The 15,090-nt window shown below is 42.4% G+C and overlaps 1 long non-coding RNA gene across 1 annotated transcript; it reads left to right on the top strand.

The window, feature by feature from the left end:
- Positions 1 to 3,097: 3,097 nt before the first annotated feature.
- Positions 3,098 to 14,145, top strand: LOC140209441 (uncharacterized). The gene is made up of 3 exons (XR_011888983.1): positions 3,098 to 3,392; positions 7,510 to 7,614; positions 13,690 to 14,145. It is a non-coding gene; the product is annotated as an uncharacterized lncRNA (long non-coding RNA).
- The last annotated feature ends 945 nt before the right edge of the window (positions 14,146 to 15,090 follow it).

The following is a 15,090-nucleotide window of genomic DNA, read 5'->3' as shown; positions in this document are numbered from 1 at the left end:
GCTCCCGAAGCCTTCCTCATGAGTGGCTATAGCTGCAAGGCAGCAGAGGTTTGAGATCCGAGTTTTCCTTCTCCTGGAAGAGCTGCAAACTATAGCTGATGAGCCCCATCTGTCTGAAGCGACTAGTTTTAAGGCACCGGTAACCTGCCTTTGCCACTTCTCCTGTCAGGAGAAACAGTTCTGTCAGGCTCAGTAACTAACCCACACGTGAAGGCCAGGAGCTGACCTTGGTTGTCGGGGCAATTTAAGGTCCACACCACTGGGAGCATTTAATAGATGGTGGGGGCATATCCCCATTGCCATCTCCTAGCTATAGCATCTTGAAGGTACCAATTACCTATGTATAAGCAATTGTTCAGTATGTTTCCTTGTGGTCAAAATACCTAAATGCGATAGTTCAGTGTGTCCCCTAGTGGGTACGTTCTTTGTATTACTCTAGAAGCTTCTTGGATATTGCGTTATTTGAATAGGGGCTGTCTGATTGGTTAACTCTTATCTACAAATTTGAATGAAATGTAGTTGCCTATGGTATAAAAAGAGCAGAGCACGCTGACTCACCATCTTCTTTCGCCTTCTTTTCTCTTTTCCCTCTGTTGCCTTTTCCATTCCCGTTCCATTAATGGTGAAGCAATCATGAAGCAACATGATTTAAGCCTCGTTCTTGACTTCTAAAAGAATCTCAGATCAACAAATACTGGAATCCAACTCTGGCGATAGAATTTTAATGTGTAGATTAATAACTCTGTAGGCATTAAAATGGGAACACCAGGGTCAAGGTGAGGCCTATAATTTTAAATACAAGAGATCTTGCAGGGGCTGGAACATCTGTGTAGCACACACACCATCCTGGTGGAACCCTATGGTGGGAATAAACAGCCATCGTTTCAGGCTGAGACCTGGAAAGGAAGGAGAAGACGACTAAGAAGGTGGGGGTAGGTGAAGGAGTACAAGCGGACAAATGATAGGTGAAACCAGGTGAGGGGCAAAGTAGGTGGGTGGAGGAAGGTAGATGAAGTGAGAAGCTGGGATGTAATAGGTGGGGGAGGTAAGGGGCTGAAGAAGGAATCGCACAGCAGAGGAGTATGGACCATGGGAGAAAAGGAAGAAGGAGGGGCATCAGAGGGAGGTGAGGAGAATAGAACTGGTAAGAGGGGAGCCCGAATGAGGAGTAAAAAAAAGAGAGAACGGGGAGCAAGAAGACATTAGTGGAAGTTGAGAATCTCCATTTGGAAACTGTGATCCCGTGTCAGCATTAGATTATCAGTGCACACAGTCATAGTCATACTTTAGTAATCCCGGGGGGAAACTGGTTTTCGTTACAGTTGCTCCATAAATAATAAATCGTAATAGAACCATAAATAGTTAAATAGTAATATGTAAATTATGCCAGTAAATTATGAAATAAGTCCAGGACCAGCCTATTGGCTCAGGATGTCTGACCCTCCAAGGGAGGAGTTGTAAAGTTTGATGGCCACAGGCAGGAATGACTTCCTATGACGCTCTGTGTTACATCTCGGTGGAATGAGTCTCTGGCTGAATGTACTCCTGTGCCCACCCAGTACATTATGTAGTGGATGGGAGACATTGACCAAGATAGCATGCAACTTAGACAGCATCCTCTTTTCAGACACCACCGTGAGAGCGTCCAGTTCCATCCCCACAACATCACTGGCCTTACGAATGAGTTTGTTGATTCTGTTGCTGTCATGTTGATCTTTAAACACTGGCAATGGAACTTTAGTCCAGAGATTTAATGAATCTGTAAGCATTAAGATGAGAACACCAGGCCAAGGTTATGGGCATTGACTTTAACCTGGATATAGTTGCGAAGACAGGCCAATGCTCATCCTATTAGTTTCCAGTAGAAAATTTTAAAAAAATATTGAGCTTTGGGCCTTGTTTAATTTTCTTGGAGTTTTGTGATTTGTGCAACCTCAGTGAAGTCCCATTAGATTATCAAATGTTAGTGAGTATTAGTGAGGTGCTCTCCAACAATTCTCATCACCAGATTCTACAAAAACTCTGCAGTTAAAATTGTTGTGGCTTTGAGCACACCAGGATACACCAGGATGCTCCCAGTTGCCATTGTAACCAACCAAAAGATGCCCTTTCTCCAGGCCAATATGTCTAAAATCACCCTTGAATTGTCACTAAAAGCTGAAATGTACATTGATAAAGCAGTGACACTTCATTGACTGGGAATTCTCCCTATGCAAAATGCTGGAGGAACTCAGCGAGTCAGGCAGCATCTATGGAGGGGAGGAAATGGTGCTTTTCAGGCCAAGGCCCAGAAGTTAACCATTTAATCCCCTCCATTGATGCCACCGGACTCGCTGAGTTCCTCCAGCATTTTGTGTGTGTTGCTCTGGCTTTCCAGCATCTACAGAATCTTTGATGTTTATGATTTCTCACAAAATTCCGAAAGTGTTTGTTTCAATCCTCCACAAGGCAAACATTTCTTGATTGCAGTCAATTTATTTTTTAACTACTGTATTTTATACTTCAGTGGCTCCATTTACAACAGTGAAACCTTCCTACTTAGTCAGCAATTTCCTTCAATATCTTTTACCAGGGCAAGTCTTAGTACTTGAGCAGATCACATAAAGGCAACAGTTAATCCTTGTTTGACATCACATCAGTTAGGATATTAAATATTGCCATAGTTAAATGATCAGATGCTTTGCAAAGGCTATATTGATCCAAGAGCTTCCCAGTGCGTGTTGTTTTTTTTTAACTTAAATATCCGCTTAGTGCAGCTCGTTTTAATTGCAAACACAGATGATGTGTGGCTCTGCAGAGACTGTACGAAGACACTACACCAACTGGTAGTTCTTTTACTAATGCACAACACTTTGATTTTAGTGGTTCCTTTGCAGTTTGATGAACTACCCAGCAGGTAATTGGAGATGCACAATTGATTGCTTCGTGTTATTGCAAATGACAAGCAGAGTATTCTGCAATCCGAGATGATTGTCGAACAATTTTTTTTGGTTTTTTTTTCAAATTGCAACAGTTGTGCACGTTGGAGCTATTTAAGAGCTGCAATTGATGCTCTCTTCCTTTGTTCATCTCTGTCTGAGCGAGGGAGGTCAGCGTTGAGAGGTGTGTGGAAACAACTCTCCACAAAGGGACTATGACCCATCTGGACTGCGTTTCTCAATGGAACTGCCGGATTTCACCCGCTCAAACTGAAGTGAACCCCACCCCACCCCCCACCCGCGTGCGCTGGAAATGTAGAACCGACTGTCAGATTGTGGTGGAGGTGGGGGGAGTGAACCTGTCAGCTCACTCTGTCGCAGTCTCGCTCCCCATGGGCAGACCTTTCACAGGAACTGAAACCCTATTCATTTCATGGGGAATATTATTCTGCAGAGCAGAAGGGAATAGGGAAGGTAAGTCTTTGTTTTTAATTACTTTGCTTCCATTAAACCTGTATTTAGGCACTTTTGATTGCATTTTCCTTACTTTTATTTTTTTTGTTACAGAACCACCAAATATAGAATAAGGAGGCCATTTGGCCCATTGAGTCTGTACTAGCTCAGTGTGAGAACACTCCAGCTCCTTCCACTTCATCAACTTTCCCCATAGCCCTGCAGATTTTCCCTTCGGATACAATTGAACGCCTCCATTTCTCTCCTTTGCTGTATATTCTACCCTGTCAATACCTACAGTGTTAAAGATTTCTCACCTGTCACCTTTGGCTCTTCTTTTCCTGTCCCCTTGCTCTTCAATCTTCTCTTCAATGGGGTCAATTTCTTTCCATCTACTTTCTTTTTTTTATATCAATATGTATAATAAGAGTCAAACTATTAACCAAGCTAAACAGTATATCAATAATAATAATTTTAAAAAAAACAAAATGTTAAAACTTTTTTTTTGAAAAAGAAAGAAGGAAAAAAGAACCCCTACTAACGAAAACAAAAAAAAACAAATAACAAACAAAAAAAAAACGAGAAAAAAAAACCATTTGGAGCACAAACCCGGAGCCAAACGCCATACAAGCTTCTATAAAAAAAAGACATCAATCCACCAACCAAATCCATTTACCCAAGAATCAGAAGGGAACCATATTAATTAACTCAAATCAAATGATAGTAGCAGGCAAAGGAGCCCCACCTTTTCTCAAAGTCAAATCGAGGATCAAAAGTTTGACCTGATTTTTTTTCCAAACTAAGACATAGCATCACCTGAGAGAACCATTGTATCAAAGTGGGAGCAGAAGCATCTTTCCATTTTAATAAAATAGCCCTTCTAGCCAGTAATGTAACAAATGCAATTACATCAACACACATCAAAGTTGCTGGTGAACGCAGCAGGCCAGGCAGCATCTGTAGGAAGAGGTACAGTGGACGTTTCAGGCCGAGACCCTTCGTCAGGACTAACTGAAGGAAGAGTGAGTAAGGGATTTGAAAGTTGGACGGGGAGGGGGAGATCCAAAATGATAGGAGAAGACAGGAGGGGGAGGGATGGAGCCAAGAGCTGGACAGTTGATTGGCAAAAGGGATATGAGAGGATCATGGGACAGGAGGCCCAGGGAGAAGGAAAAGACAGGGAGGAAACTGTTTGGGGTCCTCACCTACCACCCCACCAGCCTCCAGGTCCAACATATTATTCTCCGTAACTTCCGCCACCTCCAACGGGATCCCACTACTAAGCACATCTTTCCCTCCCCCCCTCTCTCTGCATTCCGCAGGGATTGCTCCCTACGCAACTCCTTGTCCATTCGTCCCCCCCATCCCTCCCCACTGATCTCCCTCCTGGCACTTATCCGTGTAAGCGGAACAAGTGCTACACATGCCCTTACACTTCCTCCCTTACCACCATTCAGGGCCCCAAACAGTCCTTCCAGGTGAGGCAACACTTCACCTGTGAGTCGGCTGGGGTGATATACTGCGTCCGGTGCTCCCGATGTGGGCTTTTATATATTGGCGAGACCCGACGCAGACTGGGAGACCGCTTTGCTGAACACCTACGCTTTGTCTGCCAGAGAAAGCAGAATCTCCCAGTGGCCACACATTTTAATTCCACATCCCATTCCCATTCTGACATGTCTATCCACGGCCTCCTCTACTGTAAAGATGAAGCCACACTCAGGTTGGAGGAACAACACCTTATATTCCGTCTGGGTAGCCTCCAACCTGATGGCATGAACATCGACTTCTCTAACTTCCGCTAATGCCCCACCTCCCCCTCGTACCCCATCTGTTACTTACTTTTATACACACATTCTTTCTCTCACTCTCCTTTTTCTCCCTTTGTCCCTCTGAATATACCCCTTGTCCATCCTCTGGGTCCCCCCCCCACCTTGTCTTTCTTCCTGGACCTCCTGTCCCATGATCCTCTCATATCCCTTTTGCCAATCAACTGTCCAATCAAATCCCTTACTCACTCTTCCTTCAGTTAGTCCTGACGAAGGGTCTCGGCCTGAAATGTCGACTGCACCTCTTCCTACAGATGCTGCCTGGCCTGCTGCGTTCACCAGCAACTTTGATGTGTGTTGCTTGAATTTCCAGCATCTGCAGAATTCTTGTTAAATGCAATTACATATTGATCTGATATAGAAATACCATGAATATATTGAGGAATTATACCAAACAAAACTGTCAATTTATTAGGTTGTAAATTAATTTTTAAAGCTTTAGAAATTGTAGAAAAAGTAGATTTCCAAAACTGTTTCAGTACAGAACACGTCCAAAGCATATGTGTCTATGTAGCTATCTCAGTTTTACATCTATCACACTAACTATTAACATTAGGAAATATTTTAGACAGTCTCTCCTTTGTCAAATAATAACGATGTGCAATTTTAAATTGAATCAAAATTCAATTTTGATTCAATTTAAAATTGAAAATTTGACAATCAAAATTGACTGGCGCAAATCGAAGAAGAGTTAACCAACTTTATAATTCGCATCTATTTTCTTCATGTTTTTTCAGGATTGGAAATAACAGTGCCAAGATTTAAAAAAGAATGTTATATTTCAGTTTTAATAGTTTTCCAATGTTTTTGGAGGCCAAGGACAATAAAATATTTGGGCACAGGATCTCCAAGTATACTCAAAACCTGCATCCTGTGCTGGAAACAGACAGTGGTGGGCCAATGAGATCAATGTGCTATAAATGGCCCAGTAAATGGGGAGGAGTGGGACCAGGTGTGGTGACTCTGGGAAATGGGCTTTGACCAATATATTCAACTCCTATTGGAGCATTTCTGTTCCAGACCCCTGCCTGATGCCTCACTCAGCTTTGCTTTTGTAACCTTACTGGAACAACACTCCGACAAGGACTCCTGCCTTCCCTACTCCAGGCATATATACACTTCCTTTCCACTGACAGCGGTGGCAAATCTCTCAGTTTAAAATTCACTAGCCTGCCTATACACCTTCTTCTCCCTCCCTCACTCTCCCTCTCCCTATCTTTCTTTCTTTCTTCATCACTTGCTATCTCTTTCTCACAGTGTCACTTTCCCTATCTGTGCATCTCCCTGCCTCTCTCACTGTCTCTCCTCTTTTCATTCTCTGTCTGTCTGTCACTCTCTCACTGTATCTCACTCTATCTGTCTGTATCTCTCAGCCTGTCTATCACACTCTCATCCTCTCTCTTTCTGTCACTGTCTCTCTCACTCTATCAGTCTATCTCTGTGTGTGACAGTGCCTGAGTGTCTCCCTCACTGTTTCTCAGCATTTCTGAACCTTCATCTCTCTCTCTCTCCTTACTGTCTGTATGTTTTCCTGTCTTTCAGTCTATCAGAGTGTCTCCCTTAATCTTTCTCAGTCTTTCTTTCTTCCTCACTCATTCTCTTTATCTCTCTCTCCCAGTTTTCCTGCCTCTTTCTTTGTTTTTCTGTCTCTATGTGTTTCTGACTATCTGCCTTATATTCTCTTTCTCTCTCTTTCTGTCAGTTTCTCTCCAGTAACCATCTACTGGATGAAGCCTTTTTGCCTAGACGTATGAGAAAAAGGTGAGAAATAGGACTGAGATTAGATCACCTAGCTTCCCCTCCCCCACTCACCCCAGTTATTCTCCCATTTAATTAGGGTGAGCTGATCCTAAATTTGAAGATCCAGGTATCAGTGCAGGTAGAGACACTTAGCTCTGTGCCGTGATTCAAGCAGTGAAACTCATTGCCCAGAGAACTACAAACACGAAGGATATCCCAAGAATTGGAGGATTTCGGTTTTTGCTCTTCCTTTTGTCATGAAAGTTAACTGTTGGCCACTTAAGTGTGCCAGAACACTGTGAAGTATACATTTTGTCTTGAATGTGAAGTGCTTTCTGTTGGTTTTGTTTCGAGTGAGCAAGTACTCAAATGGACTGTGGGAGTGAGACTTCCAGTTTGCAGCGTTCCCAAACCAACTATAACGATCCTTGGAAACTGGGCTTTGAGTTTATCTAGATTGAGCTGCGTGATTAATGTACAGGAAAAAGAACCGACTGTAATATAGTTGATAAGAAAATAGCCTGTAAATTGTCACATTGAAGTAAAACTCTGGGCTGTCTTTACCACAGGAATGAGGACAAGGACTCTTAGGATGGAAAACAGCTCCTTCCTTCTGATTGTGAGACTACTGAACTCACTGTCACCACCCAGACCTCATCACCTATGAAGCACAAGTAACGTTGTACTGTTTGCTTTTTAACTTGTATTATTATTTGTTAATTTATTTGTGGTAATATTACTTTATGTGTTGTGTGTGTGTTCTAAGTACTGTGCTGTGCACCTTGGTCTGGAAGAACATTGTTTCGTTTGGCGGTGTACTGTACATGTAATATTACTTTATGTGTTGAGTGTGAGTTATACATACTGCGTTGTGTACCTTGGTCTGGAGCAGGGGCCTCCAACATTTTTTATGCCGTGGACCCCCTACCATCAACCAAGGATCTGTGGACCCCAAGTTGGGAACACTTGGTCGGGAGGAACATTCTTTCATTTGGCGGTTCTGTCCATATATATGTCTGAATGGCAATAAACTTGAATTTGAGCTTGAAATCGAACTTGAGTGGAGAGGAGATCCGTTCTTTACTGTGTACATTGAGTCCACAATATGACAGCATGTATACTATCACCAGAATCAAAATCAGATTTATTATCACAGACTTAAATGATGTGAAATTTGTTGTTTTATGGCAGCAATATGGTGCAAGGTCGTAAAATTACCACAAATTTCAAAATAAATAGTTCAATAAAAATAGAATAATGAAGTGGTGTTCGTGGGTTCATGGACCACCCAGAAATCTGATGGTTGAGGGGCAAGAAGTTGTTCCTGAATCATTAAGTGTGGATATTCAGGCTCCTGTGCCTCCTTCCTGATGGTAGTTATGAGAACAGGGCATGTCCTGGTTAGTGAGGGTCTTTAATGAAGGATTCCACTTTCTTGATGGACTACCTCTTGAAGTTGGCCTTGATGGATGTATCTGAGATGGAACTGGCTGAGTTTAAACCCTCTGAAGTCCCTTGCAATCTTATACATTGCAGCTACCATACCAAGTTGTGAGGCAACCAACCAAAGTGCTCTCCACTGTAAATCTACAGAAGTTCATAAGTTTTTTGGTGACATACCAAATCTCCTCAATCTCTCAATGAAGTAGAGTTCCATATAGGCACTGTCAATGAACATGCACACCAGGAGGAAGAAGTCAGAATAAGAAGTGGGGGGAGCAGCTGGAGTATAAACTGGCAGGTGATAGATTAAAATAGGTGAGGGGGAAGTGGGATGGTGGGATGTGATAGGTAGAATAGGTAAAGGGCTTGAAGAAGATGTAATCTTCTCGACCTTCTTATTCTTGTTTCTTCCCCTTTCCTTTCCAGTCCTGATGAAAGACCTCGGGCTGAAACACTGACTGCTAATTCCTGTCCTTAGGTGCTGCCTGGCCTGCTGAGCTCCTCCAGTATTTTGTGTGTGTGTTGCTCTGGATTTTCAGCATCTGAAGGATCTCTGGTATCTATGACCCGAGGCATCAAACCTGTTTCTTTTTTGGTGATGCTGAATTTCCAGCTTTTTGCGTTTTAATTTACTTTTCCAATCTTTTCTGCAAGAGCCACATTTAAGAAAGCACACAAGGGGTTCATTCAGACTAAAGCAGTCAAAAAAGTTTGGCAAATATATCGTTGAAATCACAAAACACAATAGTGTAATAAATGTCTGAAGTGCCTCATCATGAGCTCTCTGGGCTCACTTTCTGTTGCCTATGCCTATTGCTCCTGCGTCCTGATGATCCTGAACACCCTACACTCTATTTAGTTCAAAATTATGATTTGGCAAATTCTCATTCTGGGGAATTTGTGCCCTTAAAGTTGAGGAGATAGGGGTTGTCTATAATGTCCAAAAGTCAATCTCAGTACACTAACTTGGCATAAACATTTCTTAAGGCGGCTGTAGACAGAGTGGTTTTCTGTCTTATTTGAGCTTGTACACGCCCAGTATACAGTGTGAGTGAGATATACATAGCCTTAGGCGGAGCTGATGTGTACACAATATTTGGTATCTTAGCAACACCCGGTAATTCCCTTTTGGCTGAAAAATTCCCATCTGAAGTTGCTGCTCTGAAAATCAGCCTTTGAAAACATCTACAAAAGTGTTTCTGTTGCATGCACAAACCAGGGAACGTACCGTCTTCCCCGTTCATTCTCCAGCCCCAAAGTCCCACCATCCTGAGTGTCCATGGCCCCTCTCCAGGGTCTGTCTGATCATGGACTGAAAAGCTGCTGTTCCTGGCCTCCCACGTGTTTCACAGAAACTACTGCTGCACCTGCAGCCTGGCATGTGGTGTGTGGCGCGCTGCCAACTCAATGCCAGATGAAACCGATTCAGCAAGATTCCTGCTTCCCATGGCTGAACAAAAACTAGCAAGCTCACTCAGTGATCCAGAACTGCAGCGGGATTCATTTTCAGTGTGTTTATCACTGTTGCTCTCTCGATTGCTTCCTACACTCAGTGGCCACTTTATTAGCTTCTTGGAGTCAAAATCTTGGAATATGTATTACCCAATAAATAAATAGGAAGTACCTTATACATACAGTATATACACTTTATATGTATGCATGTGTGTGTATAGTTATATACACATACATACACACACATAAATATGTATATGTATACTGCATATATTAATCTTTGTTATTATAGCAGGTAAGGGGTTTGGGAATGGGGACAAGCTCCCACTACTTATTAAATGCTCCCAATGGTGTGCGCCTCAAATAGCCTCTGACAACCAAGTTCATCTCCTGCCCTTCACGTGTGGCCTAGCTGCTTAGCCCAGCAGAACCATTTCTACTGACAGCAGAAGGCTCAAAGGTGGCACCTTAAAACCAGTCACTTCGGGCAGAGGGGGCTTGTCAGCCATGGTTGACAGGTCACCCAGGAGAAGGAAAACTCCGATCTCAAACTTCCGCTACCTTGCGGCTATACCCACTCATAGAGGGAAGGCTTTGGGAGTAAACCCTGAGGGAGAGTCCCGGATCTGGAGTCCCTGAGGCAGTCCTGCACTGAGTTCAATGCTGATGGGCAACTCCTGCGATGCTGCTGGTACCAGATTGTATCAGTCTCTGCCAATCCTTTGGGTTCATCAGATGCGTGGAGAGCGGGAGCTTGCTACAAGGACAACAGCTTACTCTCTATATCATACTGCCCAGGGTTGCGTATCTAGACAGCTGGGATGCAATATCCATGGTTAACTCTAACCAACAGAGTCCCTCATCTCACATATATATACTGAAATATCATGACCCAGCGGATTATTGGCACCCAATTGCCCACCATTGAGAACATCTACCGTAAACGCTGCCTGGGCTGGGCGAAAAGCATTATCAGGGATGCATCTCACCATAACCATGGACTTTTTACTCTCCTCCCATCCAGTAGGCGCTACAGGAGCCTCCGCTCCCGCACCAGTGGGCACAGGAAGAGCTTTTTCCCTGAGGCTGTGACACTGCTGAACCTCTCATCACAGCGCTAAGCAGTATTACACCCATATTGTACTGTCTCAGTACTCTTATATTTGTGTGCTGTAGCACTTTTTTTATTCGCAGTTATTTTGTAAATAACACTATTCTTTGCATTTCTGGTCAGATGCTAAATGCATTGGAATATGTATTACCCAATAAATACCCAATAGATATTACCCAATAGATACATTGACTTTGTATCTGTACTTGGCACAATGACAATAAAGTTGAATCTAAATCTAAAATCTATAGTATATTTTATTTATTATTATGACTCAGTTTCATCTGAAGTGTATGTTACTTGTCTTCTGCTGCTGCAGCACATCCAGTTCAAGGTTCAACATGTTGTGCATTCAGAGATGCTCTTCTGCACAGCACTGTTGTAACATGTGGTTATTTGAGTTACTGTCGCCTTCCTGTCAGCTTGAACCAGTCTGACCATTCTCCTCTGACCTCCCTCATCTACAAGGCGTTTTCACCCACAGAACTGCCACTCTCTGTGTGTGTTTTGTTTTTTGCACCATTCTCTGTAAACTCTAGACTGTTGAGTGTGACAATCCCAGGAGATCAGCAGTGTCACTATATATACAGTACAGTGCAAAAAGAGCGGGAAGATAGTGAAGCAGTGTGCCTGAAGTCAAAGACCATTCAGAAATCTGATGGCAGAGGGGAAGAAGCTGTTCCTAAAATATTGAGTATGTGATTCTCTAAAAATACAGGGGGGCTCCTAATGAAGTGGCCACTGACTGTACATGTTACCAAATACACTTTATGCCTTTGGAAAAGGAATCACAATTAGATAGCTAAATCTGGCAGATTGTATTTCATGTTTCAAGAAATCAGTGAAATTTTCATTTCCCATCCCAAAAACATGATTGTCAAGTCAAAATCTTTGAATCTGTGTTACCCAATAAATATAAGGTACAAGAGGCATACACACACAGTAAATTCTTCTCACTTGCCTTTCACTCCCCCACCCCATGTCCCTTCCTCCTTTCCTTTCTCCTATTGTCCACGCTTCTCTCCTATCAGATTCTCTTTTCTCCAACCTTTTATCTTTCCTACCCACCTGGCCTCACCTATCACCTTCCAGCTAGCCTCCTTCCCCTCCCCACCACCTTTTTAGTCTGGCATCTTCCCCTTTTCCTCCCAGTCCTGAAAAAGGGTCTCAGCATGAAATATTGACTGTTTACTCTTTTCCACCGATGTTGCCTGAGCTGCTGAGTTCCTCCAGCATTTGGTGTGTGTTGTGCAGAATATATGTGTGTATAATACATATCATCGTCGCGGCTATCCCTCGAGGTCGAGGATGATGGTCTTCGTTCTGTTGATCTACTTATGGGCTCTCAAGTGGCTTATGAGTCCAATCTTGGCTTTGAAAGTTCTTCCGCATTCAGGACAGGTAGATTGGGCATATATACAGTATGCTGTATTATCATATCTTATTGTATATTTCATGTACTGCATTCCACTGCTGCCACAAAACCACAAATTTCTCAACATATGTTTACTTATTTATTCATTCATTTATTAAGATGCAGCACGGAATAGGCTCTTTGAGGCACGCCGCCCGGAAATTCTCCCAATTTAATCCTAACCTAATCACGGGACAATTTACAATGACCAGTTAACCTACTGACCGTATGTCTTTGGACTGTTTGAGGAAACTGGAGTACCCGGACGAAACCTACATGGTCATGGGGAGAACATACAAACTCCTTACAGGCAGCGGCAGGAATTGAACCCAGGTCGCTGGTACTGTAAAGCGTTGTGCTAACCACTACACTACCGTGCAGCCCCAGTGATAATAAGCCTGATTCTAATTCTGAATCTGGGAACAACGTTGTGCCAAATTAATAAAAATGATGGCAGCTAATCACTTCTGTCTTCGTATTTCTATCGAAGAGCCTCTTAAATGCCTCCATAGTATCTGCCTCCACCTCCACCTCTAAAGGTGTCCTCTGTGTAATGGAAACTTCCGCTGAACATCTCCTTTGAACTTTCCCCCTTTAACCTTAAACGCATGCCCTCTAGTACTGGACATTTTGACCATGTGAAAAGGATACTCGATCAAAGCCTCTCAAAATTATGCCCCATCATTCTGCTCCAAATGTTGAATTTATTTCCTGGTCCATTTCTAGAGCAACTCAAAAAAGCAATTGTCTAACAAAACCTAACAGTTAGACACATAAGGAGGTAAGACTTGGTGAACAAGGCTTACTTAAGAAGGTCGGTTTTAGGGAAACTCTTAAAGTAGTGGGGATGGATAGCGTGATTTAGGAAAGGAATTCAGTAGGTTAAATCAGTGTTAGCTGAAGGCATGACCTTAATCGTGGAGTATTTATGTTTGGGGTATTTAACTTCTCGTGATTTTGACTGTTTCCACTAGAAGTTGCTTAATCTTTTGTGTAGTGTCTTTCTCCACCGAGTGCAGGTAAAACTCATTATTGACACTTAATAGAGCTAAATATAAATCTCAATATATTGAAAGAAAAGAATGGTTTTGCAAGAAATCCTGGAAAGTTAACAACATGTGCTAATGGCAAAGAGAGAGAAAGTTTAAGATTTCCCAGTCTGGATAGATGATCAAGGAACACGTCAATTAGAATCCTTTACTGCATAGCAACAGGTTATAAAATCATGAAATTAATATGGCACGGAAGGAGGATTTTTGGCTTTTTAAGTCTACATCAGCTCATGGTCGAACAACTTTGTCATTGTCTCTTCCCTCTTATTTCCTGTAGTGCCACCAATCGCTCTTGTACTTGCATCCCTCCCATTGAGTGGAACACTGGCAGGAAAGCAGCACCTATCATCAAGGAACCCCACCATCCAGCCCATGCTCTCTTCTCACTGCTGACATCAGGAAGAAGGTATAGGAGCCTCAGGATCCAGACGACCATGTTCAGGGACCGTTATTACTCCTCAAACATCAGGCTCTAGAGGGGATGATATCACTTAACCGACAACCTATGGACTCACTTTTAAGGACACTTAATCTCATACTCAAGATATTTTCTGCTTATTTATTATTAATATTATTATTATAAAAATTTAAAAACATTTTTTCTCAGCTCAGGCTGATAAAACCTGGGGTGCAGGCATAGGCAAGCACATTCATTTCACAATTGCTAGGAACTTTCAGACTATTCTAGTGGTGTTTAGTATTGTGGCTTTCTGAAGACTTACATAGATATTGTTTAAAGCTATTGTTTGGTGCCTTTGGAATGATACCAGTTATAGATATTATTATTGGAACAATGTATACCCTGTTCATGATCCAAAGTCTTTCAATTTCCTCTTTTAATTCAGCATATTTCTGCTGTTTTTCACTTATTGATTTCTCTATGTGTTTGGAACGTCTATTCCTAGTAAGTATGTTTTTCCTTATTATTATTATTATTATTATTATCATCATCATTATAAACACATATGTTATTTTTTTTTTCTTTTGGTATTTGCACACTTCATTGTTGTTTTGCACATTGGTTGTTTGTCTGCCCTGTTGGATGTGGTCTTTCATTGATTCTATTGTGTTTCTCGTATTTATTGTGGTTGCCTACAAGAAAAGGAATCTCAGGGTTGTACAGTACATAGTGACATATATGTACTTTGATGATTAATTTACTTGGAACTTAGAATTCCATCTATAAAAGACCAGATTGTTTAGTTCCATGATCCATACAGGCTTTGAGTTCCAGATCATAATCATTTTCTACACAATAAAAAAAGCTTTTCCTCTCATCACCTTTAGCTCCAGGTTTTGAACCCACTTCCTGTTCTCTGAGCTTATTTTTATACAGCCACCGTCAAACAAAATCTGGGAGCAAGACACTTAACGAATGTTGGGAACCAAATGCCAGATGAAGAAGGTGGATTTTAAGGAGGGTCTTAAAGTAGGAAGGGGAGGTAGAGAACTTTACACACAGATTCGTAAACACAAAATACTCTGCAGATGCTGGGGTCAAAGCAACACTCACAACACGCTGGAGGAACTCAGCAGATCAGGCAGTATCCATGGAAATGATCAGTCAACGTTTCGGGCCGGAACCCTTCATCAGGACTGAATAGGGAAGGGGCAGAGGCCCTATAAAGGAGGGTGGGGGAAGGGTGGGAAGGAGGAGGCTGGTAGGTTCCAGGTGAAA

The sequence above is a fragment of the Mobula birostris genome, chromosome 14 (assembly GCF_030028105.1).
Source record: "Mobula birostris isolate sMobBir1 chromosome 14, sMobBir1.hap1, whole genome shotgun sequence".
Taxonomy (NCBI): Eukaryota; Metazoa; Chordata; class Chondrichthyes; order Myliobatiformes; family Myliobatidae; genus Mobula; species Mobula birostris.
Note: the sequence above shows the minus strand (reverse complement) of the source record. Positions and strands in the feature narration are given on the sequence as shown.